This window comes from Hippopotamus amphibius, chromosome 3, assembly GCF_030028045.1.
Source record: "Hippopotamus amphibius kiboko isolate mHipAmp2 chromosome 3, mHipAmp2.hap2, whole genome shotgun sequence".
Lineage (NCBI taxonomy): Eukaryota > Metazoa > Chordata > Mammalia > Artiodactyla > Hippopotamidae > Hippopotamus > Hippopotamus amphibius.
Genome location: NC_080188.1, coordinates 137,647,070 through 137,671,303, shown reverse-complemented (window position 1 = coordinate 137,671,303; position 24,234 = coordinate 137,647,070).

Genomic DNA, 24,234 nt, shown 5'->3' with positions numbered 1-24,234 from the left:
TAAGAAACAAAATACTACCTTCCTCACAGAGTTACTGTGGAGATTCAATGATTTCTTAATGTAAAACACTTAACACAATACCTGAGAAGTGACAAATGCGCAAACATTGTGCACGCCATTGTAACTATTGTTATTATATTATTGCTATCTGCAGAAGCCCAGACCTTCAACCACACTCATCATTTCACTATTCCCTAAATACGCCTTGCTCTTTTCTATCCACAGGTCTTTTGCTTTGTGTTCCTTTCAGTTGAGCCGCCCTTCATTCCGTCTCATAGAGTTTTGTTTTATTCATCTGGATTTTTATTTGCTGTTATCATATGTCACAGTATCCTGCACACAATAAGTCCTCAACAACTGTCTGTTTAATCAATAATTAAATATATGTTAATAATACTACTAAATATATGGTACACTAGAGTTTATCCAAAACTCAATAACCATATAAAAATCAAAATTTCTTATAGTGTCATGTTAGCAGATTGACTGCGAGATGCCGAAGTACTTTTTGAATCAAAGAAAATTTAAATTATGCTCCATAGGGTAAGAACACGGTGTGTGATCTTATATTCTAACACTTTGAACATTAGTAATCAATTTATAAAATGTGTAGCTTTCATCCTCCTCTGCAAAAGAGAAAGCTAACTGTAATTGGTAGTGATCATATCACTTTCAATTTGAACTTATAATAACAATGACAACATTCACATGTGAACTTGAGCTTTTCCAAACAATCTCCCAGATATCACCTTTCATCCTTCCAAGGTTCTCAGCAGTGGGCACAAATGATTTCAGGGCAGAGCCCAGATGAGGGCAGAGTCAGCATCTTGGAGCATCATCCACAACAAGCTCTAAAAAACCAGAAGAATAAAGCTGAATGTCCTGACCCCATGCCCCTTCCCAGAATAGATGGTACCTGGCTAGGTCCCTCCCACCAAAGGAGACAGCATCTTCCAGTGGAAAGGAAAAGCATTCTTCTTGCCATTGACTTCTGCTCCCTTAGAAGTTTCTGATACAAATGTGAAAATTGGTGCCTGATGCCACCACAAGCCAAGCCACCCATTCCCAGGCCAGCCATTGGTATAATCTGGACCAGGTCCCACAATCTGCTGGAACTTTGGGGACTAATGCTTGATGCACGCTAAACTGCTGCTGACCAGGAAAGACTGACTGACTTCATCAACTCAACCAAAACAAGGTAGCATGCCACCCAAAGTTCCCTGGTGGAGAGCACGACAGAAGAAAACTGAAAAGGCAAGGAGGAGAGCAAGAGACGCTTTGCCTACATGAAGGCAAGGAGGGAAAAACATATTTTAAACATTTCTAGAACAAGATTTTCTTATTTTAAAATAAGACTTTCTCCTTAAATCCAGTAATTTAACACTATCCTTAGTATGTGCTGTTTATTAATGAAATGAGTCATAAGCAACAACAAGCTTTAATATAAAAATAGCTTAAAGGCTATGTTACATTCAGAGAAAGTTAAAAAAAAACCTACTTTGAACACAAAGAAAATTTATACTATTTTTATTTTAATAAAAGCAGTAGCTGATAATGAGAAGTTACCATGGGCCATTATTTGATGCATCTTAAATATATTAACTCTTTTACTTCTCACAGGAACAATGTGAGATACTTATCTTTATTTTATATCAGGAGGTTAATATGTCCAAAATCACACAACTAGAAAGTGATAGAAGTAAAATAAGAACTCAGGTAGTCAGGCCCCAGGGCTTCCTCCTACTCCCACTAAACACATGGTAAACAAATACTTAAATTTGATCAGTTTGATTAGGAATTTGGGATTAGGAGTTTGATTAGTAGTGTGCACACTACTATTATAAATATTATTTTATATAGACACACTACTATATATAAAATAGATAACCAACAAGGACCTACTGTATAGCACAGGGAACTATACTCAATATCTTGTAATAACCTGTAGCAGAAGAGAATTTAAATATATGTATATTAATTATATATATAATGAATCATTTTGCTATACACCCGAAACTAACACAACATTGTAAATTAACTATACTTCAATAAAAATAAAACAAACTTCATCAGTTTGAAAGGGCATCAAAGTTCTAGTGCATAGGCCTGGGTTCCTTGTTACTTAAGGCACTCACTCCCTTCCCACCACCCATGCTCTCATTGCATGGGATGTTCAGATGCTAAGCGAGGGCCAGCAAATCAAACCCAGGACTTGCACCACCTCCCTAACCACCCCAGGAGCCATGGGAAACAAATAGACAAAAGCCAAGTGACCCATAAGTCCTTGAGGGATAAATAACTTAACAAATTCTAACAGAATGCCACCACCAACTGGGGGCAGCAGAAACTAATCCCCTGGGAGAGGTAGAGCCACTTAGCAGTGTGTCCCTGACGGGAGCACAGGAATCTCTAAATGGAATTTGTGTAGCTATTGAGGAGCTCACCAAGCAAGGGCCAGGACAATGGGTGGGCAGGTACTGAGAGTTCTGCAGGAGCCCTGAGGCTGCCCCCTTAGGGAGGGTCAGCAAGGGGCTCACTTTTTGAATGTGTTTGTAGACCTTTCATCAGCATTGGGCTCAGAACTCTTCCCCTTTCCTTTCCCTCTTCCAGCAGCAGAGGACTCCATCTCCATTTGAGAAAAAGGTTTGTTATTATTCTCGGGATGTGAGAGGAAACCCACTGAAATGCCAAGTAAGGCTGATTACCTATCTTCTTAAAAAAATTTTATTGGAGTATAGTTGATTTACAATGTTGTGTTAGTTTCAGGTGTACAGCAAACTGAATCAGCTACACATATACATATATCCACTCTTTTTATCAATAGATTCTTTTCCCATACAGGCGATTATAGAGTATTGTGTAGAGTTGCTTGTGCTATACAGTAGGTCCTTATTAATTATTTACTTTATATATAGTAATGTGTATATGTCAATCCCAATCTCCCAACTTATCCCTCCCCCACTTACTCCCTGGTAACCATAAGTTTATTTTCTACATCTGTAACTCTTTTTCTGTTTTGTAGATAAGTTCATTTGTACCCCTTTTTTAGATACCACATGTAAGTGATATCATCATATGATATCTGTCATTCTCTGTCTGACTTATCATAATTTGAAAAGATACATGCACTCCAATGTTTATTGCGGCACTATTTACAATAGCCAGGACATGGAAGCAACCTAAGTGTCCATCAACAGAGGAATGGATAAAGAAAATGTGGTACATGTATACAATGGAATATTACTCAGCCGTAAAGAAGAACGAAATAATGCCATTTGCAGCACCGTGGATGCACCTAGAGACTGTCATGCTGAGTAATAATCCATCTTTAACCTGTTGGACTTAAGTTCCCCTGTGGCCTCAATGTGCAACAGAGATACAGTCTCCCTCGACAACATTCCCTTTCTTAGGCCGGCTCTAGAAGGCTGGAGAACACCGCCTGTCATCATCTCTGTTTCTGAGGCAGCTTTGAGAAACTCAGCATGCAGCATGGGGCTGGCATGTGGCCTTGGTCCTGCTCTGGAAGTTGACAGAGGAGGGACACGGCCACTCTGCAAGGGAGGCCCGTGCCTTGCCTCCCCTTGGCTGGAAAGTACCCACGGTGCATGTGGCAGCCAGGAAGGTACGATGCCCTTCCTCTTTGACATTTAACTCCTAGAAGCAAGAGTCAGCCCATGTCTTATTAAAGTTACCTTCAGGAAAAAGAAATCTTAAATCTATTGGAATTGCCACAATCTCACAATCTTTGGCCACATGTGTGTTTCTCTAAATACATGTATTTTTATCTGCATTTGTTACAAATTAAGCATTATGCTAAGCTCCAGGGCAGAGAAAAGGGAAAGCGGTGATGCTTACGTTCTAATGAAGAAGATGGGCAGGAGCACACATAACATAAGGGAGAAATGAACAGAAAAAGAAATGGAAATGGGGGTGTGTATAACTGGCCAAACTCAAAGTCAATCAAACATCCATGTTGAGGGGTGAAGAACACTGCTTAAAAAGAAACCGTACCCTCTCACTTCTCCAGGCTGAGAAAAGGTCCTGGGCAGGGAAAAGAAACTGGGAATTACATAGGAGCCATTCAATTCCTGGCTGGAGCCCAGGACTCAGGAGGGCCTGGCTGGGACAATCCTAACCCTCTTTGACTGGAGAGGGGAGCTCTGGGACCCAGTGAAGAATGCATTTCATTTCTGTTTCAGGTGCAGTGTCCCTCCTATGGCCGGAAGTAAGAGGGGAAGCTAATACGGTGTTTTCTATGTCTTCACTCCTGTCCCAGGAAGATGGAATTGGAAAGGGAACACAAGACTAGAGGTGTTTCCCTTGGGAAATGCCCCACAGGGTAGCCTTAGCAGAGAATAGGGTCTCAGAGAGCACTGGTCTGAATTCCAACTTGTAGGGCCTGTGCTCCATGAGATAACTGCTTTGCTTGTCCCATAAATGATGCCACTGACTTGCCTCCCACACTAGGGCAAATGCCTGTCTACTCCTCTGGGTGCATCTCTCAGAAGTCATGACAACCGGAAATGGGCTTAGGGGGACAGAGGAAGATGAGACCAGCCGCTTACTGCCAGCTCCAGAGGAGAGAAAGGGCGATGTATAGCACTGGACAACCTCTGTGCTCTCTGAGTACAAAGAATCTCTGGCAGCTTCTGATTGATCAGAGGTATCCCCAGAGATTCTAGCCATAGCTGGAACTCTCTGTGCCAAGAGGATTTTAGAATGTTCGATGGCGTGACCGTGTTTCATGCACTATGATTTCTGCTTGGTGTAAACCTGTTACAAAAGCACCTAAGAATATCATTCTGCTGAACATGGGGCGAGACTGCAAGGGACACTCAGCTAATATGCTGATACACACCAGCTCCCCGGCCTATAAAATGTGCTGCTGTTTCACTGCAGTTACTGCTCTAGGATTGATGTTGTGGGCAAAGGGAGTAGTATTCCCACTAGCAATTCCAAGCAGCTTGCAAGAAGAGAAACTTTTAAGAGGAAAACAAAAGTTGTCTGTAGCTGTTACAAAATGCTAGGGACAGTCTGTCCAGGTGGTAACCATCACTTCTAAATACTTAAGAACCCTTTTATCGGATTGGAGGAAGTCTTGGTGACTCAATGGGCTGGACCTGGGAAAGAAGAACGGGAGCATGAGTTTTTTCATTTACCTGTTTGTTTTTTCATTCAGTCAATAATTACTGAGTGTTAAGAACCATTATAGACATTGTGAACACAAAGAAAATAAGACCTGATCTTTTCTTTTAATATGAGCATCACTGTTTTGGGGGAGAAGATGGAGCAGCACATAAATAATTACAGTAACAAATTTAGAAGCTCACATGTATGTGGAGCTCTCCATACTTTATTTTGTTTGATATTTATAAGAAGTACACAAGGTAGGGAGGAAAATATTATTGTGCCGGAGCCCACCAAAAATCACTGGGAAAACACTTGTTGTGAATAAAGTTGGGTTGTTATTTGCTACAGCAAAGAAACTACATACCATGGGTACCTGTGGGGTGTCTCAAAAGGAAGGAGACAAGAAAGAGGTCCTTTTAGGGTTGTGGGAGCTTGAGTTAGCTGTCTTGTTAGGCTTGGCAGGAATCCACTAGAAAGTTGCTGGAACAGTCCCTGGCCTTGTATTTAGAACATGTGGGTCCGTTCAGAGTTGTTGTTAAATCAGTTTGCCTGTGGTCTTATCTTGGACTCTGGGACTGGAACAGAATGGTGTTGAAAGAGCTGAAGCTTGGCTAGTTTGTGATGAGCATCATGGTTTTGATTTAGTGCAGCTTATCTCTTTTGCCAAATATAGTGCACTTCATTTTGAAAAATTGTGGCTTCTTTTTCAATTCGCAGTACACTCCCACCATAGTGTAGCTACCAGTGGGATCCTTTTTCTCTTTATCAATTGTTATTAATATCATTTCAATTTTACAAGTGAAGTACTAAGAAACAGGATGCACCAAAATCCAAATCATTAGGAAGCTCTGCAGAGGCCCAGCCAAACTCAGGTCTCCTGAGTTTAAAAGGGGTCCATATAACTAGATTACCTTGACCTAAGAAATCTGTTCAAACTTGAACTTCTCTCTTGCTCTGAGCGTATTTACATGCCTTTCCTTCTTATCTCCCCACGTATATGAGTGGCGACTGGACATCATGACTGAGTGTGGTCCTTGGGAGTAAACCACCCAGCTGCAAAACCTGGATCCACCTTGAGTGGCCTGAGGCAGGATACCAACCTCTCTATACCCTGGCATTCCCTCAGCTTTAAAATGGGAATAATATTGGTATCTCCCTCATAGGGTTATCGTAAGAATTAAAAGCAGGTAAAATACCTAAAGTGCTTAGAGGAGTGTCTGACGTACAGAAAGTGCCTGATTAAACAATTATTATTATTATCCTGTCATCTCCCTTCAACACCTAGTCCAGGGCCCTGCAAACCAACAGCTGTGGGGTAGACCAGCACTCCTTAAATTTTAATGTGAGATCTGGAGGTCTTGTTAAAGTGCAGATTCTAATTCTGCAGGTCCGAGATGGGACCTGAGATTCTGTGAGATCCTGTGTTTCTGGGGAGCTCCTGGGTGATGCCTGCTGGGACCACATTTTCAACAGCAAGTAGTTCTCAGTGCATGGTTTCCTTTGCATCAGTGTTTCCTGAAAAATTACTGAGAGGCAAATTTTGGGACTGCTGGGATGGGACCAGCAGTCTATGTCTGAATAAGCCTTCCAGGAGATTCTGACCCTCACTAATATTGGAGAGCCACTGGCACAGAGGGGAGAGTAACTGACCAGAGCCAAGGTCTGGGATTGTATTCTGGATTTGCCAATTTAACAGTTGTGTGCCCTTATAAAAGTCACTTAATTTCTCTTAGCGTAGCACTGAAGCCCCTAAATGATTCAATTTTCTAAGCCCAGAATGTGACTGTGGAAAAACCCAAGACCAAAACTGGGCAGCGTTTCACCTCCTTGGACTCCCAAATCCACTGTTTCTCTACCGCTTCTGTAAAATAGGACAAATTACATGTGCTCTGCTCAGAAAGTTGTTGTGACTCTAATAAGATAATGTGGAAGCATTTGGAAACAAGCATATAATACATAATTAGCCAGAGCTTGAAATATATTTAATGAATAATTAGATGGAGACGTGAATTATTATGTATGCAACTACCATACCTTTGAAAAGCCCAGACTGTTTCTTTACAAAAAGTCATTTGTTATTAGGTATGCATCAGAGTTTGCTTATGAGCTATAGACTTTTTCCAACATGACCATTTAATGAAGAGCTATGGTATTTTATTTTAGCACCATTAACAGATCAATGAGGAAAACAACCACCCAGGTAAAATGGCCCATTCATTTCAGGGTGCAAGTACCTTTTAAATGACTAATTCCCTACCTTTTAAACTCTGTTACACAGCTGGGAATTTGCTGAGATACCCAAAGTTGACTGAGGCAGCCATTCTTACCTTAACATCTGGCCCTTCCAACCACACTGGATGTTTACGTGTGAGGCTTTTTATCTGGCTCTGTCAATACACTCACCAGCTGGTAGTGTCTATAATTAGGCAAACCTACTTATGAATATGACTCAGTCACTCCCACCTCAATCAAGAAATATTGAGAAGGATGATAGGAGTTTTATTTTCAAGTGTATGTTCAGCAAATCTAAAAAACTTTATTACTGAATGCCTAAGTTCAAGGTATAAGTGGTAGTTGCCAAAATTTTCTGTATACCTTACTGTTGCCATAAAACTACCTATACAAATCCAAGTTATGTGCCTCCCAGACAAATCGCATCTCTCACATTTGAGAATAATTTTCAAATATAGCCATCCCAGATAAACTTAACTAACCAACCCAAATCTACCGATCCCAGCAGAGGCAGAATATGGAGGTGGAGAGGACCTTGAATCAATCAACAGAAGACCTAGGTTCTCATCCCAAGTCTGCTACTAACCAGCTCCATGAGCTTCCCCCTGCCATTTGCCCTCTAAACCTCATTTCAATTTCCTGCAAAGTGTGAATTTTGAGATGTCCTTGCAAATCTTCCCCATTTCTAACATTCTCTTTGGTGCTCATATACACACCCCAGGTGACTCTAGCTATGCATTGTTCCTATGTGACTTTTCTGTGTACTTGCTCATCCTTTTTCCTTTTCCCATCACTTATACTAGATGTAAACATCTTTAAGGTAGATGGTACAGCCCATGCTGCTTTTGAAACATCCTCCCCAGGATGTAGCCTCAAGGAGCATTCAGTTTATATAGCTGGCACCTGGCAAATGGTCTTCTTCCATTTTTAACAAACTCAAGAAACCAACATTTGCTCCTACAAGCATTTCCTTTGCTCTGCTTTAGGGCTGATCCCACTAGTGTAATGGATCTGTGTTACTGAACCATCAGGAGGTGAGAAAGACTCTGAGAATCGTCGTGCACCATCTTCAGAGAAAAGCTACAATCCCACAGACAGACCTGTCCTTCAGTGGGAAAGAAAATAGGAGGGGAAGCTGTGCTGAGCCCCATCTCAGGAAAGGTGCTCACTCCTCATTGACAGAGCTGTCAATGATTGTTGGAGAAATCACTCACGACAAAACTAGTGCCCCTGGGACTTCCCTAGTGGCTCAGTGGTTAAGAATCTGCCTGCCATATACCCTGAAAAAACCATAATCCAAAACGAAACATGTACCACAATGTTCACTGCAGTACTATTTACAATAGCCAGGACATGGAAGCAACCTAAATGCCCATCAACAGATGAATGGATAAAGAAGATGTGGCACATATATACAATGGAATATTAGTCATAAAAAGGAATGAAACTGAGTTATTTGTGGTGAGGTAGATGGATCTAGAGTCTGTCATACAGAGCGAGGTAAGCCAGAAAGAGAAAAACAAACACCGTATGCTAACTTATATATATGGAATCTAAAAAAATGGTACTGATGAACCCAGTGACAGGGCAAAGATAAAACGCAGATGTAGAGAATGGACTTGAGGACACGGGATGGGGGGTGAAGGGAAAGCTGGGATGAAGTGAGAGAGTAGCATTGACATATACACTATCAAATGTAAAATAGATAGCTAGTGGGAAGCTGCTACATAACACAGGGAGATCAACTCGATGATGGGTGATGCCTTAAAGGGCTGAGATAGGGATGGTAGGAAGGAGCTGTGGGAGGGAGGAGGTATGGAGATATACGTATAAATACAGCTGATTCACTTTGTTGTACAGCAAAAACTGGCACACTAGTATAAAGCAATTTTATATTCCAATAAGGAGCTTTAAAAAAAAAGAAAAAAATATCAGATTGTACACTTGCAAGAAAACAAAACAAAACAAAACAAAACAAAAACAAAAACAAAACAAGAGAAAAAAGTCTAGTGCATGTGAAATCACAACATGTCTGTCTCAGAAGTTCTCAAGTAGCCTCCTTCCCCTTATGAGAAAACCAAAGCATTCAGATAAGAAGAGATATCCCTAATGTCATCTATCTGGTTAGGGACATGACACAGCAATTAGGATCTGTTCATCCCTCCCTTCCACACCCAGTACTCCAGGAGTTTGAGTTCCAAGCAGAGAGAGAAAAGGTGGAAATAGCAGGGACTACAGGCAAGGCCAGCTGTTTGAAGACCTTTAGTTCAAGTTACCTCGCTAGGAAGCTGGTGCATTGTGTTACATGGTTGGCAGCCTAGAAAATTATCAGACACAAAGGGTAAACTTTGTTGGGGACAAGTGGCCATGGAGAATGTTCAGAGAAAACCGCCCAAATATAATATGCTGCAGAAATATTATATACAATAGAATATTTTGACTCATTATGTGCACATACAGCAGAGAAATATTATAGCCTTAGGGGTCTAGAAACTCAACACGAGTCAGCAGCACGGCGATACTGTTTAATAAAGCAAGAATGGAATTCAGAAGCAGACAGAGGCATAGAACATTAAACTCAGCACATTTGAGGGCTCTTGCTCTCTTTTATTCTCTAATTGTATCTCGTGTCTAAGTCTTGTCTCCCCAAAGAGCTTAAAGGCTCCCAAAGGACTTGGTTCTTCTCTTGTTTCTTTTTACCTCTAGCAAGAAAATATAGGTTGAGAAAAAGAACTTAGAATCTTAGGAGAGTGCTGGTGGCGCTCTGGGATTCTATAATTCCAGAAGGAATTTGTTTAATAGACATGGACTTAGAAAAATGGAGCATGAAGCCAGAACTAAAAGAGTTGGCTTAATATAAGCCCACAAAAGAGATGACTGGAGGGACAGACAGGGACAGTGGTAACTGTCATTTATTGAGTGCCCGTTAAGACCCAGGCTTTGAACATCAATCGTATCTAATCCTTACAATGACTCTGCAGGGTAGGTTTTAGTAGCCCCATCTCATAGCTAAGGAAATTAAGAATTGAAAAATTTAAATGACCCTGCTTACAATCATAAAACTACTAAGTGACTGAGTTAGAATTAGAATGCAGGGCTGCCTGGCCTTGCATTCCAAGTCCTTTCTATAAGCCTATACGCCATCCAAAGGATGGAGAACATGTGTATCCTATCTCTGCTGGGACAGAGAAACATCACTCAACACGGCAAGAGGATCTTTGACCTTGTGGGAGTAATAGCTTTCTGACTAGGAGGGTGGTCATGGAGAGCCCAGTCTCACAACTGTGGAGGTTGAGATGAAAGCACGTGGGGACCAGTGCAGAAGGACCCACAGTGGCTGGTGCTCGGACAACTGTCTGAAGTCCTAGAGTCAGAGGAAGATGGAAAACCCAGCTGCTCTGGAGATGGTCCAGTTCCGTCTGTTTGTGTCCCTTCCGTGTCCCTTTGGCTGACTCATCCTGCTGTTCTCTGTGAAGGAGCTCAATCACTGTCCTTGTCATAACGAAATAAGAGATCTTGAAACAAGCTTCCTCACGATAAGTTGCAGAGAGAAATAAGCAAGAAAAGATTCCTGTGACAGTAAAAAGAGTGGATAGAAATAGAATAAAATGTTAAGTATTGGACATAGAGTTGTTTTTTACTTCCCCTTATATTTCTCTGAATTTTCTAGATTTTTCAAAATAAAACTTCTCTTCTTTCATAACTAGACAAAATATTACACACATTTAAAATAAAAATGGAAAAATAATACACATATTTAGAAATAAGGAAATTACCCACAGGAGAATTTTAGGAAAATATAGACAATGATTACTTCTGTTCAATTATAATTTTCTCTAGTGCTCTTCACTGGTGAATAATCTTTACGATTTAATCCCGTTCTTGAGATCAGAAACATCTTTCTCCCACACCATAAATTATAACCACAAACATAAAATTAAAATTTTAAAAATTTAAAAAGAAGTGATAGCCACAAATAAACATATAAAGAATTTTTTTTTAATGTCAACAAAGCTTACAAGCTGTAAGATTAACTAACACAGCAGTAGCCTTTGGAATACAGAAACAAGCAGTAAGCACACTGGTTGTCACAGAGATAACGTGTCAGACAAAAGTGTTTCCTCCCCCGAGGAATTTGAGCCAGGAGAGCTAGAACCCCAGAACACCCAGGAAAGCCATCCAGGATTCCATTTTACTATGGTCCTGGAAACTCCAGGGCAGAAATGTCCCACCCCTATACTATCAACACAAAGAAGAGAGTAACTCCCCAGCCAAGGAGAGATGCATTGACTGCCCAACAAGAGAGTTTCGACCTCCCTCGTCTCTCTCCATTTGCAACTGTGTGTGTCTGGTCTCAGGAAGATCTTTTCAAATAGAATCAACATCTCATTCAAACCAAAATGTCCTGGAAGATGTTTTAAAGAAATTTAATAGACGCCCCTCAGAACCAGCAGATCTGAGAGAAGGCTGCTGAAGCAACTCTGTAGTGGGTTCTCTGAGCTGGAGAGATAAGAGGTCATAAAATCACTGTTTAGAATTGTCACTGAACAGGGACTTAGAGTAGAAGTTCCCAAACACCGTGCTCATAGGAATCACTTGGAGATATTAAAATGCAGATTCTGATTCTGTAGATGGGACCTGAGGTTCTGTGTTTCTATCAAGCTTCCAGAAGGTGTTGATGCTGCTGACCTGAGGACCACATTTGGGATAGCCAGGCACTGGAGATCATCTAACCCTCCGATGACAAGTACGTTTCTTCTTGTGTGTCCATCTTGGATTAAGATCAATTGATTGTGGAACTGGAACCTGGTTTTAAAAAAGATTTTGATGTGAAGCAGCTTCAAGACTCAGAAGAAAAGTTGTATAATCAGTTAGTGATGTCTGGTATGAGGGAGAAAGAGCAACATTTCATTTTCCTTTAGTTATTTCTGTGTTCTCATTCCTAGAATAATTGACTCATTCTCCTGTAATAAACATGGTTTGACCGATATTTTCTGAAAGGCTAACTAGAGGTAGCTGTGGTATAATGAAAAGAGCACTTATTTTGGAGTCAAAGGTCCTAGCTATGACCTCAGTTTCCTATTCTGTAAAATGGGGATAATAAAACCTACCTGACAGGGTGTCAGGGAGATTCCGTTTAATTAGAGACAGTGTAAACTCCATGAAACTACACAAATAAAAGTACAATTTTATATTCTGTGATTGAGCAGTGATTCAGTGTGCCTGGCAGCACCAGGGTTGAAAAACCAAATATGGAAACTATGGTGTACAATATGGTTTTTACGGTCTAGTCCAAGAGACGGAGCATGTACAGATAGACCATAAGGATACTGTTATGCTAAAAGAATATAGTGTGAACTAGGTATTTAATTGCTAAAGTGATTCCAATAGCTAGTTGGAGTTGGGTGGAAATAATCCAGGGAGATTTGCAGGAAGTTAGTACTGAATTAGAACAGAAAAGAAATGAGGGCTTTGGATGGATGGAAAGGAGGAACAAATTGCTTAAGCAATCTAACTCTTTTTCTCATCTGTGCAATGAAGATTAAAATAAAACCTCACAGGGGTCTCGTGGGGATTAAATGAGATGATATTTTTACAAGCTTAGCACCATGCTTTACACACAGTAAGTACCCACTGCTTGATTTTTTAACCCTTACCGTATTTTTTATTTGAATGAGTAATATAAACTCATGATTCAAAAACTAAATCAATGTAATAAAGTATATGTTGACAAGTCTTGCTCTCATGTCTCTTCCCTTCCAGCAGATGCTCCCTTTCTCCATGGGTAACTACTGTTAGTAATTTGTGTTTCTTTATGCAGGTGTAAGCAAATGCAACTCTGTATTCTTATTCCACCTTTCTTACAGGAAATGTAATGTATGATATACAACATTCTGCACTTGAGTTTTTCACTTTCTTCTTTTCATATAAGTAATTAGATAACATTTTCTCTATCTTTTAAAACTGAATACTCTTCTTCTGTGTGGTTGTACTGTGGTTTATTTTTTATTGAGACATAATTGACACATAACATTAGTTTCAAGTACACAACATAGTGATTTGAAATTTGTATTTATAGCAAAATTGATCACCACTATAAGTTTAGTTAACACACATAGTTACAAATTTCTTTTTTTTGTGATGAGGTCTACTCTCTTAGTGGCATACCACAGTTTATTTATCCAGTCCCCTATTGATGGGCATATGGAGTTCTTCCTATAAATATGCTACAATGAATATCTTTTATACGCCCCGCCCTGCATGTGTGCATTTAACTCTATAGGTAAAATTCCCAGAAGTGGGTAAATGCACTTGTAATATTGATACATATTGGCAAATTTCCAGCCACGTAATCGGGGGTTTGTGCTGTCTGGTCCTCTCGTCAGCTTATGTCTTCACAACCTTGCCAACGGATCGTGCTGTCAAACTTTGGATGTTGATACCACCTTCACCACTTATTCTACGAAATTATTTTATTAATCAGGTCTATTTCTAAACTCTATAGTTTGCGTTATGGTTCATTTTCTCATTAGATATCCTTATTATCTATAGAGGGGCCAAAATATCTTCATTGCTCTTTGTTTTCAGAACTTTCCTGGCCACCCTTGCTTGTTTATTTTTCCATATGAACTTTAGAGTCAACTTGCCCAACTGCAGGGAAGGAGAGGGGGAGGTCTTCGTTATTGCTTTTATTTGAATTAAATTAATTGTATTAATTAAGCAGAACTGTCCTCTTTACAATGTTCAGTCTTCCCGGGCGAAGACATAGATACTTTTGCATTTGTTGAGTTCTACTTTTGTGTTGCTTGTGTCATTACTGAGCATATTTCACGCTGAGTAATTCACAAGTAAAAAGGCAGAAGGACAAAGATTAACAAATTATGATCGCAAAAAGTAAACAGATTCACCTGTCTGAAAGTGAAGGGGCTGTAACTCTGGATACTGGCAAAGTGGTAAGAGGCAGGATTAAGTCAGGAAGGAAAAAATGAGAGAAAAAAAATATTACTATATTACTATTTGGGTTTAATGCTTTATACTGATTATCTCATTGAATCATCATTTCACAGATCATAACAGTGCAATAATAACAATACCTGTCCCTTAGGATTATTTTATCCATGAGATAACACACGCAAAGCATTTAGCATAGTGTGAGCCTATCAACAAATGTTAGAGGTTATAATGCTGATGAGGATGACAAGGGAGGAGAAGATGAGGCTCTGATATACAAAATAATTTGCCAAAGTTCTTACAGATCAATAGTTCAAAACACAGGTCAGCCAGTTTCTAAAGCCCATGCTCTCTGTACTGTACCACTATGCTTCTGGGGGAGTTCATTTAATTCAGCTTAATAAGTGTTTATAAAGTATTTGCTCCAAACAACTTGAATATTATGTTCTGTCCCTGAAGTCACTCTGGGAAAGGCTCATCCATTTAAAATGAATAGAAGCAAATTCAACCTATCTTAAGTATAACACGTGTAAGAGAAGTATTTATCAGTTAAGTAACCAATTATGGAAAGGGTTACAATAAGAGTGGTCTTAGGGATCACTAGGCTCAGAGATTCTGATACTGCGAGGTTGATTTCTTTCTCCTATCTCCCTTTCTCCCCTCTTACCTTAGCTGTTGGCTCCATTTCCTGCCCCTTCTCTCATCTCTGCTTCCCTGTGCTTTAAGCTTTCAGGCTTGTTGTCCCAGAAGTCCAAGCTCACATCATTGCTCCAGGCTTACATCCTCACATCAGGCTCTTCAGCTCGGCTCCAGTTAGAAAACTCCCAGGAGTTTGGTTGACCAGGCTTGGGCCACATTCTCATGGCTCTGGCCAGAGGGCTGGGTGGTAGTTGGCAGCCCCCGCTAGAATCACGCGGTTGAAGGTGGGGAAGAGCAGTTGCCCGGTTGAGATATGGAGGAGTTCCCAAGAATGGTGGTTCTTTGGGCAGAAAGAACAACAAATGACAGTGACAAAAGTAAAATAAATAAGCAACAAGGATATATGGTACAGCACAGGGAAATATAGCCATGATCTTGTAATAACTTTAAATGGAGTATAATGCACAAAAATATTGAATCATTATGTTGTACACCTGCAACTAACATAATATTTTAAATCAACTATACATCAATTTTAAAAAGCAAATTATAGTATAGCTACTCAATTGGGCTGTTATGCAGCTCTTTCAAAGTATGTTTAAATTTTAATATGATCATGGGAAAGTCTTTCTGCCATGATAATAGATTAAGATATGCAGAATGGGGACTCCCCTGGTGGCACAGTGTTAAGAATCTGCCTGCCAATGCAGGGGACACTGGTTTGATCCCTGGCTCCGGGAAGATCCCACATGTTGTGGAGCAACTAAGCCCGTGTGCCACAACTACTGAAGCCTGTGCTCCAAAAGCCCATGTTCCACAACAAGAGAAGCCACCGCAATGAGAAGCCTGAGCACTGTAACGAAGAGTAGCCCTCACTTGCTGCAACTAGAGAAAGCCCGCTCACAGCAACAAAGACCCAATGAAGGTAAATAAATAAATAAATAAATAAATAAGAAATGCAGAATAGTCAACTGTAAGAACACAGCAAGAAACAAAAAACTTTTCATAAAGAAAAGACAGGAAAAAAATATACTACACCAAATGTGAACACTATCTTCAGGTTGTGCGACAGTTAGTGATTTTTCTTCTACCCATGTTCTCTGTTTTGCTATTCTTTTATGGTAGTAGTTTATATTTGGCCCCAAAACTTTTTTCTTTTTAAATTATTCATTTTATTTTTATCAAGATCATGCCCAAGTGTGTAAAAAGAGCAGTCCCTTACCTCCCACCACCAACACCCAATACCTGTCAGTCCCACTCTCCACATCTGTCCCTTTGAACTCTCCTGTTGTCTCTTCTAAATAGTATTTAAAAACAAATTTTTTAAAATTATTTACTTATTTATTTTATTGGCTGTATTGGATCATTTTTGCTGTGCGCGGGCTTTTTTTTTTCAGTTGCAGTGAGTGGGGGCTACTCTTCGTTGTGGTGCGTGGGCTCCTCATTGCCGTGGCTTTTCTTGTTGCAGAGCATGGGCTCTAGGCAAGTGGGCTTCAGTAGTTGCAGCATGTGGGCTCAACAGTTGTGACTCACGGGCTCTAAAGCGCAGGCTCAATAGTTGTGGCACAGGGACGTAGTTGCTCCGGGGCATGTGGGATCTTCCTGGAGCAGGGATCGAACTCTGCGTCCCCTGCATTGGCAGGTGGAGTCTCAACCACTGCGCCACCTAGGAAGCCCCTAAATAGTATTTTAATAATATGCTTATATTTCTATGTCTTGGTTTATCCAGCTTAGGCTGTATCTCTTCATTTCTTTTCCTAATAGTGGAAGGTTTAACCCTTTAAAGTCATTTAAACATATATATGAACACTTTTCTTCCATCTATTGTCCCTAGATAATTATGTTAAAATTATTACCTAAGTAGAGAGAGATTATATGATGATTATGATGTAAACACAGTTTACCATTTGGCCAAGCAGTGTCCCTCTTTCTTGCTTTCCTCACTTCTTCTGCTGAAATATCCTCAAGTAGCTTCTTAAAAGATGTTTGAGGATAAACATTTTAGAGTCTTTAATATCTAAAGACATCTTCTACCTTCATTGTTGATGAATAGTTTGACCAGATATAGAATTCTAGATTGAAAGCTGTTAAAGGGCTTCCCCCAGTGATATCCAAAATCTAGTACTCAATTCTCCTATTGAAAAATCCAGTGCTGTTCTTGACTTTAGGACCTATACTTTTCCTTTCTTTAGAAGCCTCTCTTTATCTGTAATGTTCTAAAATTTAAAAATTATATGCCTTTCCCCCCCCTTTAATTATGTTGGCACTTACTGGGCCCATTCAAATGGAAGATGCATGCCTTTCAGTTCTGAGAAGTTTCTGTATTTCTCAGATTTTTCTTCCATTTTTCTCTGCTGTCTCCTCTGGAAATCTTAGGGTAATAGGAAACATTTTGAGTCAATCCTACAAGTTTTTGTTTTTTTTCTTGCTATTTCCCTTTTCTTTTATGTTTTGTAATTCTTTCTGGGATATTTCTAAGGGCCCTCCTACTGACTTAATTTTTTATTATAATATTTTTAATTTCTAGAAGTTCTTACTGCTTTTCTGTTCTTTTATCATAGTATCCTGTATTTGATTTGTGATTACAGTATCTTTTCTTATGTTTATAAGGATACTCTGTGGTTTCATTTGTTGAAATTTTTCTGTTCCTGGGAGAACAATTTGTTTTCTCCAGGAAGGTTCTTTTTTCCCTGTTTTTTGTTCTTTGAGTTTTGTAGTTGTTGTTGTTTCCTGCTCTCTCTTTAATGTTTAAAGCTTTCCTCAAATATCTGATGATCCTTTATTTTATGTTCATGTTTAATTTGGGGATAGAGGTGACTGTCAGCTGTTGAACTTCTGAATAGGCTGAACAAGGAGAGAGGCAGCCTTTTCACCGGGGGCTTTCAAATGTCAGTATGTAGAAGTCTTTTCTCCAGAGATGAATTCTTCAATTTCCTGCCGAGGGACAGTGAGCAGGGGAGGGTAATTAGGCAGGTCTCAGCATGTTCTGGGGAAGAAGGGGAAGTGGTGCTGAGGAGCCCTTGTTTCAATACATAGACTTACTCTTCCCCTTTTTACCCCCCACCCCTCTCCTTAGGATCTCCCCCTCCCTGGGGGGAGGGGCAGATCAGAGAAGACACGTAGTCACTTGGCTGTACAGGGTCCGTAAGGGAATTGCGGGGGAGGTCTAACCTCCCTATAAAACACCTTTCAACCACTCATCCTCTCATTGGCACTCCAAAAGCTCAGCCTTTTACTATATTGAGTCTTTCTGGGGTATCTGTTAGGTGAGTGGGTCTCCTTTTCATCAGACTCCCTCTCTATAGGCACTTGAATATGACTTCTCCACTCTGCTTGGTCAGTGAGCTGTCTTCCATCTGCTTTGCATTTCTGAAAACTTGTTGATTTCTGTTCGTTTGTTCCTACTAGGTTAATTCCTTTAAAAATCATTTCACAACCACTTTGGTGGACTTTCTGGAGAGGATAAAAACGAATGCAGTCAACTCACCTGATTAATTTGAAGTCTCACTTCCTATCTTTGTTTTCAACTTTTTAGAATGAGCATACACTGTGTTTATAATGGAGAAAATGCACTTTAATTTTTGAGTGGATAATTAAAAGTCAAGAAGGAAAAGGAAAGACCAAAAGCTAGATGGAAAATGGAGAAAAGTGTTGATTTGAGGTTTACATTTTAAACGTTTACAAATGGCCCTTAAACATGACAAGATGCTCAATGCTATTTATAGCAGGAGCACTGCAATTAGAAGTATACCTAGATGCCAATTTTTCATCATTTTATCACTATAAACATCTCACCAGTGTGGGGACTTCCCTGGTGGCGCAGTGGTTAAGAATCCACCTACCAATGCAGGGGATGCGGTTTCCATCCCTGGCCTAGGAAGATCCCACATGCCACAGAGCAACTAAGCCCGTGCACCATAACTACTGAGCCTGAGATCTGGAGCCCTCAAGCCGCAACTATTGAGACTGTGAGCCACAGCTACTGAAGCCCACGCAACTAGAGCCCGTGATCCACAGCAAGAGAAGCCACCACAATAAGAAGCCCATGCACCTCAATGAAGAGTAGCCCACACTCGCCACAACTAGAGAAAGCCCACAAGCAGCAAGGAAGACCCAATGCAGCCAATAAATAAAAATAAGCAAATAAATAAATTTATTACAAAAAAGAATCTCACCAGTGTGTAAGAGAATGACAACAATTGACAAGGATGTGAATTCACCGGAACCCTCATACATTGCTGTGGGAATGTACAATGTTGCAGTTAATTTGTAAAACACTCTGGCAGTTTCTTAAAATATTAAACATAAATTTGCCATACAACCTAGCAATTCTACCCACAGGAGAAATAAAAATACGTATCTACACAAAGACATATATGAATGTGCATAACAGCATTATTCATGATAGCCCAAAGGGGGAACAAGTAAAAGGTCCATCAATTGGTGAGTGGATAAACCAATTGTGATATATCCATGCAATGGAATACTCTTCAAAAATAAAAAGGAGCAAAGTACTGGTAAATGCTGCAACATGGACTAACCTCAAAAATGTTATGCTGAGGGAAAGAATCTAGAAACAATAAACCACATATTATATGATTCCATTTATATGAAATTTTCAGAAAAGTGAAATCTGTGGAGACAAAAAGTAGATTAATATTTGCCTGAGGCTGGGAGCAGGAAGGGAAAGTGACTGCACATGGGCTTGCCGTTCCTTTTCAAGGTGATGGAAGTGTTTAAAATTAGATTGTGGAAAGAGTTGCACAACACTGAAAATGTACTTAAAAATCGTTGAATTGTGCATATAAAGCAAATGAATTTTATGGTATATAAAACAGACCTCAATAGTCAATTATATCTCAATAAAAGTTCTTTAAAAAATAAATAAATAAATTAGACCTCAATAAAGCTTTGGAAGGAAGGAAGGAAAGAAGGAGGTGGGGATGGGAGAAGGGAAGAAAAAAGCTCCTGGATTTGGTACAATGAAAAGTCAAGAATCCAACTACAGAAGTCATCACAGATCTAAAGTCTCTGGTTTGAGAGGAAACAAAGAATTAAATATAAAGAAAAAAAGTGTGAAATATGCAAATCCCAAGGTTTCAGAGAGGAGAAAGGCTTGAGTTTTTCTTGCTTGGATCCCCAGGGAATGGACCTTATTTAAAATAAAATATGAAACTTAGTCATGTTTCGCTAAATTATAGCAACACGGTAGAATATGCATAATTCAGATTAAACCAGTCCCAGTGTGAATCAGATAACAAACCACTGGAATTATTATGCTGGAAAATAAAAGAGATTAATGGTTCAAGAAGCATTCTTTGTATTCATTTTGAAAGAGATCACACACTAACTCCCAGGGAACTAAATGAAATTTTAGAGCTGATTATTGCAATCTATACACACGGAAGGTACCAAGTAATCAGAGATGATTTCTCTTTGCCCTTCCTCTTTTTGGGGAAAGGTTTTGAGGAAACTGATAAGCCAACTTTGCCTTGAAATATTACAACTGAAAAAATGCAGGGAGTCATTTGAAAATCTAAAGGAGAAAATCTTGAAAGAATAGACTGCAGAGAATCTGATACATTGTATAGCACAGTGATTACACTCTGATGCTTAACCTCTGCACAACCAGAAGAAATCATCCTGCCGGCAAGTTCCCACTGGTTTTATGGGTGGCCAACATAATGACAGATTTTCTCCAAGATCCTGCTTAGGGATGGTGTCACCTGTTCCATTAAAACTTGAACATTATTTTTTAACTTCCCTAATTCACCAAATGACACAGTCTTTAGTGTCTGATGACTGGGTTCTCATCTAGCTGTACTCCTTACTAACTTCATGACCTCAAGGAAGTTACTAACCTCCCAGTCTCTTCATCTGGAATACAGGTATGGAAACAACAGCACCTTCTCGTACGGGGAGTTACCAAGGTTAAATGAGATAATAGAGACGAATATGTAGACAAGCCCCTGGCACCTGGTAGGAATTCAATCATGTAGGATAGGATTTCTTCCAGGAGAAAAACATCAGCAGTGGCTATTATTTGGTATTCACTGTATGCGACAGGCATTCCGTTAAACACACATCATGTCATTTAATCTTCATGACAACTTGCTGAGGTAAGTTTTGATCCCCATTTTCAGATGAGAAAACTGAGGATCAGAGAAGTTAAATGATTCACCAAAGCTCACAGAGGGAGTATAGATATGGGATTTGAGCCCAGGTCCGTCTTATACCAAGTTCTAGCATACCTCTTAAAGATGAAATTTAAAATTAAATCATAGCACCTCTATCACCATACCTGACCTTGTAGGAGAATTTAATATGATAATGTAAGATATTTTGTGGAGGCCCTTTTATGACTAAAGCACCAGAAAATACAATGATGAACAGACATGGACACATGACCTTAATTTTGAGTATCTGAGAGGGTTGCAGGAAACAGACATGTAAACCTACCGTATTTGGATGAAGCAGAACAGAGACATGTGTTAAACAGAAGTACAAGAAAGGGCTGTGGATGCACAGAGGAGGAAGCAATTAATTCTGATAGAGTGATAAGGGGAGGCCCCTGGGAGAAGCTGCAAATGAGCTGTGCCTTGAAAGTTGCATGGATTTTTAGTTAGTGGAGGAAGTAATGAGCATCCTGGGCCTAACAAAGGTGAGAGGAGTGAATGCCCTCGCATATTTGGGGATCAAGCAGGTGATCAGTGAAAAAGATTGCCGAATACACAAACGGATATAATGGAAAATGAGGCTGGAAAAAGGGCAGCAGGTTGGGGTACATCATGAGGCCCCTGAATGCCTGTTTAAAAGATTGAACTTTATTAAGAAGTCAACAGGGAGCCATTGAAAGTTTTATGAAGACAACTCTAGCAGCTGCCTGGAAGATGGGATGCTAAAGCAGATTGATGGAGACTGGAGGCAGGGCAGGTGAAGGCAGGGGAGAAAGACTCCAAGAAAACAGTTCACCTCATTCTTCCAGGTAGCTCCATTCTGAACAGTCCCCCAAAACAAACATTTGTGTGCATTTGTAAAATCAACATTCTTCTCTTGACATCTCAAGGGAAAGATGCTAGGGATGGCAATGGAGACTAGGGCTGGCATCTCTGTCCCCGCTGTAGGAGCCTATAGGACAGTGAGGCTCACAATGTTTTGCAGAGTGCTGGTACTCCAGAGAGAAGGGCGAGTGGGGGCAGCTCTGAGAAACCTACCTTTCAACCAGAGCGGCAGCCTGTAACCGAACCTGAGGACTGGGGGGTCTTTTGTTTACCAGTGCGTCTTCAACATAACACAGTGTCTGGCACATAGTAGGTGCTTAATATTTCCTGAATCAGTGAATAGATGGGTGGAATTACCTTTGAGATTTTATTTGGAAACAAACATTCCACAGAGAGGAGAAGAAGGAGGAGGAAGAAGAAGAGTAGGAGCAGCGGGAGGAGGAGAAGGAGGAGGAGAAGGGGAGGAGGAAGAAGAAGAAGAGGAAGAAAGAGAAGCAAAGGAGAAAGAAGGAGAAGGTTTGTAATGTCTCTTCTGAGTGAAAATATTTGCCAACTTTCCAGCAATCCCATGACCATTTTTAACAAACCTGTGCAGAAGTCCTTTCTTATATCTGACCTAAATATTTTATTCAGTAGCATAAGCCCCTTTTCTTTCCCCTGCCCTTGGTACGATGAAAGAGAATTCATCACAATAACGATTTGCTTATTGGAGGCAAATTATAAACCTGTTTCTTGTTGTTGTTTTGTCTTTATCAAACACCACTCACCAAAGTATGCATTGTTTGCCATGGGCATGATAGTTTTCTCTGGGAGAAGATGCTGGGAGAGTTGCGGAGTAGGAGGTACCCATGAGACCAACCCAATTAAGAAATCAAGGCGAGGGTGGGGGGGACTCGAGGGGGGGAAGTCAAGGAAGGGAGGGAATACGGGGATATGTGTATAAAAACAGATGATTGAACCTGGTGTACCCCCCCCCCCCAAAAAAATAAATAAATAAATAAATAAAAAAGAAATCAAGGCAGTAGAGTGTATTGGAAAGAAACCCGCCTGGATGGCTGGCATGACCTGAGGCTCAGATGAACCCTTTTGTTAGCTGTCTGATCTTGAGTAACTTACCTAACTTTTCTAAACCTCTGTGTCCTCCACTATGAATGAAGAATATTAAATAATACCTACTTTATATGATTGTTTTGGAGAGTAAAGCCAAAGTATGTCAAATAGCTAACAGTGCATGGCACATTGAGGTACTTAATAAATGGTACCCATCATTTGAAGGGGCAATCACACAGTACGTCATAATGGTCATATCTCTGCCTATCAAAGTTAACTTAAAAAATGAGTAAAATTTTTCTTGAAAAATAACAAGTGATTTAAAAACAAGAATAATTGCCCTATGCACACACTTACACACACACACAAAGATTTATAAACTCAAAATTTAAAAGAAATCATAGCTGTCTTTCATTTTTAGAGACATGGATGGACCTAGAGACTGTCGTACAGAGTGAAGTGAGTCAGAAAGAGAAAAACAAATATGGTATATTAACACATATATGTGGACTATAGAAAAATGGTACAAATCAACTGGTTTGCAAGGCAAAAATAGAGACACAGATGTAGAGAACAAACATTTGGACACCAAGTGGGGAAAGCGGGGAGAGTTGGGGGGGGAATGAATTGGGAGATTGGGATACCAAATTGTACACTCTAAATATATGCAGTTTATTGTAAAAAATTAAAAATTAAAAAAAAATCATAGCTGTCTTAGAACACTTAAGAATCATTATTTGGCAGTATCCAAGGATACCTAGAATTTAGGGATGGAAAATGAAAAGGGAGACCTTAGAGCAGGGTTAATTCCTGATTTCAGCTTATGGAGGTACATTACAGCAATAGCCTTTGTACCCACACTTGATAGGAGGCCGCAAGAATGTTGAAGTCATGATATCATTCATTCATTCACTCATTCATTCATTCACTTGTTCAAGTGAGTGCTTCCCAATACCAGTCTGATAAACTGAGCTGCCCCTGAAGAGTGAGCGGCCTTCAGAAAGCAGAGGGGCTAACCACCAAGGGAGCTCTTCCAACTCAAACAAAGGAGAAAATATAGAAGATTAAGAACAATTGAAACCAGCCAACACGCTAGGTAAAATTGCTGAGCCCTGGCAGTACTCTGTTTCCTCCCTGTTCCCTGTGTGGCACTCCACTCCACAGCAAACGGAATTAGTGGCTCCATTCTTTATCCCCCACTGTACCCACTGCCAGTTTCAGTGCCCTCTCA